Source organism: Cervus canadensis, chromosome 14 (assembly GCF_019320065.1).
Source record: "Cervus canadensis isolate Bull #8, Minnesota chromosome 14, ASM1932006v1, whole genome shotgun sequence".
Lineage (NCBI taxonomy): Eukaryota > Metazoa > Chordata > Mammalia > Artiodactyla > Cervidae > Cervus > Cervus canadensis.
In genome coordinates, this window is record NC_057399.1 from 42,348,289 (window position 1) to 42,353,596 (window position 5,308).

Below are 5,308 nucleotides of genomic sequence, written 5' to 3' on the forward strand. Positions count from 1 at the left end.
CCATACAGTGTAGAACTAAATCCCAATTTTTCTGGGTCTGTGGTGAACTTGTCTGAATCACAGTACTCATGACTGAAGGTAAGTCTATCAGAGACTGGACAGCGGGGAGGGAGCAGTGTAGTTCATCTTTATAAGCTTGTACATTTTTGGTACTCATTCCAACACAACTCGCCCACTTCTACTGGAGCCTGAAGATGGCTGGGAAGAGGGAACTTCCATCGGGCTGCCTCTTTGTTGTCTCCATTAAAAATATCTAGTATAATCTAGTATGGACAGTCTACTGCCAACACAAGTGAGAAAGAAAAAAATAGGAATTCTAAAAATATTGAGAGCCCTGTCAAGTTTTAGCATTTTGTATTGGTAATATCTGATTTCATGAGAAAAATATATATATACAGTATTATAATCAATTTAAACCCTGGTTAAATTTCATAAAAAACTAATACTACATTAGAATTTTGAAAAACAAAATTCAAGCTTCTATCAAGTTCAATTTTAATAATTAAATCTAAAAGGGAAATCATGTACACTGGAAATTTTCTTAAAAATAAACAGCATGGGATGTATCCACATAACATCCACACTGGCATTATCTCTTGTTTCATAACTTGGTTGCAAGTTTTTGCTTGCTTTTGGCCTCCAATGCCAGAGATGCAAGAAATATCACTTTACCTGTGAAATAGAGGTGCTGTTAATTTGGTAGAAGAAAAGAACACCTCATCACTTAAGTTTTACCTTTCATTTTTCATATTACCTTTTCCTTTATTTATTGCCTAGGTACTTTTTTTTCTGCTAAGGTCTTAGAATTTTTCCTATAACTATTACTGAGATAATAAAATATTGAGTATTAATATTTCTACCATATTTATGAAAAATATCATTTCAGATTATTATTTTTGATTTTGATGTCTTGACATACAAGTTTGTCATTTCATATAGTAAAATCTAGTGATATTTTTCTTTGAAGTTTCACCTTTTATTTTTATAATTCTTAGAGCAGTTCAGTATTCACGTATGTTTAATGTAATGATTTAGTTCATCCAAGATTTATCTTGATGTATGGATTAGCTGATATTATCTGTATAATCAGTTTCCCCAATACTTTTTAAATAGATATGATTTACATAAAATCCACCATTTTAAAGTGTACAATTTGGTGATTTTTAAATATATTCACAAAGCTGTACAACTATCACCACTTTCTAATTCCAAAATATTTTCATCACCCCCAAAAGAAACCCTATACCTATTAGGAATCACTCTTCCTCCAGCCCCTGACAACGACTAAGCTACTGTCTGTTTATTCTGGACATTCCAAATTAATGGAATTATACAATTTGTGGCTTTTGTGTCTGGCTCCTTTCATGAAGCACAGCGTTTTCAAGATTTGACCATGTTGTAGCATGTATCAGTACTTCATTCCTTCTTTGGCTGAGTAATATTCCATTGTATCAATATATACATTTATCCAGTTGATGGATATTTGTGTTATTTCTATTTTTTTCTATTATGAATAATGCTGTTAATATTCACGTGCAAGTTTCTACATGGACATGTTTTTAATTCTTTTGGGCATATACCTAGAAGACCCCAACATTTTTGTTTCATAATCTCCTTCTCACTGATTTTTTATTCTTTCTTTATGATACATTAAATTCCTATTTTTATAAGATTTGGTTTCAGGGTTCTTTAATCTTTTCCATGGTCCTATCACTTCTTTTGCAAATGTCAAACATTTTCCATTTTAGTAGCCTTATGTTTTATTAGCTCATAAGTAAGTCACCTTTAATTTTTCCTTTTTTAATTTCTCAACTATTATTGCCTGCTTATTCTTCACTGTCAACTTTAGAATCATTTTGTCATGCTGCTGGTATTTTCACTGGGGGTAGGAAATTAATAGCGGAAAATTAATTTGGAAAAACTGATATCCTTTGCAATATTTCATCTTATTACCCCAGAAACATGGTGTAGCTCTTCTTTAATTTAAATCTTCTACTATATCTCCTGGCTCCCCTTGGTGGCTCAGACAGTAAAGAATCTGCCTGCAATACGGGAGACCTGGGATCGATCCCTGGATTGGGAAGATCTCCTAGAGGAGAACATGGCAACTTACTCCAGGATTCTTGCCTGGAGAATTCCATGGACAGAGGAGCCTGATGGGCTACAGCCCATGGGGTTGCAAAGAGTCAGATACAACTGACCTACTAAGCACGCACTCTATCTTCCACTACAATGTCAACACTTTCTTCACAGAGGACTCACCCATTCCTTGTTGAGAGAATTAGATACTCTAATTTTTGAGGAGATGACAGGGGGACTTAGTTGATGAGCTGAAGTTAACTAAGCAAAGACCTGAGGGAAGACTATTCCCGGCAGAGCAAATGATGAGGGAAAGGCTCTGAGGTCAATTCATGTTGACCTACAAAAGGCACTGGGAGAGGGTGAGTGCTGCTGGGACATAGTGAGCAAGCAGGAGAAGGAGGGATTAAATTAGACTTGGCAGGATTCAGATCACATAGGACATGCGTGAGTGCATGCTCAGTTGCTTCAGAGGTGTCCGACTCTTTGAGACACCATGGACTGTAGCCTACCAGGCTTCCCTGTCCTTGGGATTCTTCTCCAGGCAAGAATACTGGAGGAGGTTGCCATGCCCTCCTCCAGGGGATCTTTCCAACCCAGGGATCGAACCATCATCTCCTGCATCTCCTGCATTGCAGGAAGATTCTTTACCCACTGAGACATCTGGGAAGCCCAATCACATAGAGCTTAGTGGTCAAAAAAGAACCCTTGGACTTTTGACTCACGCAAATAGGAAGCCATTGGGATGTTTTAAAACAGGCATCGGCACAATCTTGCATGCAGGTGGCTCCCCTGGTCCAACTAGGATGTGACTCTTTCAATGTGGTCACATAGCCTCCTGTCCCAAGGCCAGGGCAACACTTAGTCTGAGGGGAATTCTAGGGTGCTGGGAGAAGCCAGTCCATAAACACTCACCTTCTCTGTGTGGGCTTATCAGGACCACTAAAATCCCAAAACCTCCCCACCACTCACACACTTATTTTGCTGACACCACCAACACCAGCAGAGGAAATTGCAGGTCCTAGAGGGACCCATTCCACCTTCCCCATCCTCTCACTTAAACACTGATGAAAAAGTCCAGAGGATGACTCTCACCATCAACAGTTCTGAAAAGAAGCCAGGCAACAAATAGCCTCCTCCCACCTGCTTGCCATGCTTCTCCCTCAAAGTTGCAGCTCAAGGAGGGTGGGGACCTCCAATACCAAGAAAGGTGCCAGAAGTCACTGAAACCACCCACCACCCTTAAGGGCTTCATCGTGCCTTCTTACTTACCCAGCTGGGAGTCGCTATCTTCATGGCCCAGATGGCTTCAATCTTCATCCTTGCTGTTGTTCCAGCCATTCAGGCTGCCTGAGGACATCTGCCCTGGTAATATCCAGTGAGCTCACACTCCCTCACCCTGCTAGGGGAGCTGAAGCTGCTGCCAGGCTGAGGGGGCCAGCTCTCTTTGGATATGTGCTGAATTCTTGACAACTGTTACTCAGAATCCATTCTAACCTCTTTTGAGAGAGTCTTCCTAAAGTGAAGAAGCTGGAAAGCTAAAAACTACATTTCACCAATGCCTTTGCTGCTATACATCTGGACATGAATTCAGTTGGATTTTCTAACAGGAGATCTGAAGGCAGAAGTGAGGTCCATCTTCCTGTAACTTCACATTGTTCACGTTGGCAAGGAAGTTTTGGTAGACATGGGATTTTTCTATAATAGGTTCTGTGTTTCACACCTAGAGAGCAGGTGTCTTCTTGATTCCAAGGTTACAGCTACACTGTCTGTTTTCTGACTAGGTTAAATATGGTAGTTTCACCATTCTCTACCTTCCTGATTATATGCCCTGGTGAGTACTTCTTCCATGTTCTGGAATCATACCTGGAGGCCCAGACTAGAATCTACTTTGGTCAATCCACCTGATGATTTTGTAAGCACCCAGTTTCCTGTATTAAATCCTTTTCATATTAAAGTACCTAGAATGGTTTCTACTGAATCTCAACTTTACTTACATCTATCTGATGAGCTGAGTTCTCTGCGTAAGGCCTGCTCAGAGAAGCAGCTCTGGAATGAAGAAGCAAACACCTAGGTCCACTGGCAACTGACAGGAAATATTACATGAGGGCCTTTCCCCAAATCAAAGGACGCAGTGTCCTACTGGATACTTTCTACTCTTTTCTCAATGTTTCATTTTTGGTATCTGGGTTTTCTTCTGTAAACAGCCATTTGCATTCTTTTGATTTTGCAGAAGGGCCTACAATTTAAAATGCATCTTAGTAGGCATCTGGTCATTCATACTCAACATTATTTGAATGATTTGGTATATAAAATAAAATATATAACAGAGAAGAAAAGCAATATTTGCTTAACAACAATAGCAATGGCAGCACAGCAATCATCAACCATCTATATTAGATACAAACTGAGGTCATTCAGGAACTTGAGGATGGGATGAAATGCCTTAGAAAGTCCCCAGCTCTTCTATTCACAGCCTGTAAAGACCAGAAGCACAACTTACCTTTGTAAATATGAGTGCCAGGTCAAGGTCTACCAGAATGTCTCATAGTTCTTTGAAATCGTGTTTTCAGGGCTCTTAATAAATAAGTGTCTGAACTACAGCCCAGAACAAAGAAGCACAACCTCAGTGACTGTTCCAGGAGACAGTGCCGAAGCCCAGTCTGAGGGCAATCACCAGCTCTAACAGTGAACTACCTCTGTCCTTTGTAGCTAAGTGTAAGACAGAGACGGGGAAGATGCAGCCTTAGCCTAACTGCCAGGTCCTCTCCAAGGAAGGGGCTACTGTCAGAAGAGCTAAAGTGGCTGGAGAATTAGAGAGTGCTTGCAACATTCATGGGAGAACCACCAAAAGGCAGTAACTTGAGGACAGTTGGTAGCCGGAGGGCTGCTAGGGTTTTCTCTCATCTGGGAGAAAAATCACTGGAATTGGAACAGGAGGCATTTTGCTTTGAACTAAGCTTTACAAACCCTTCCTTCAGAGAGCAAAAGTTTACTCAAGTCAGCCAGAAACCAATTTTATGATGAAACAAGTGAGAAAGCAAAAGGTGACATCAAATCGATCATGCTTCTGAAGATTTGGGAAGACTTCCAGGAATCACTTTTAGGGGAATGAAAATTGAGGATCAAATGTTGATGGAAAAAGTACCATAGGGGATATGGAAAAAGTTCATCTGGAAGGAAAGATGAAACAGTTGCTGAGTTTGAGTTTTCCTTTGGCTTGAACATT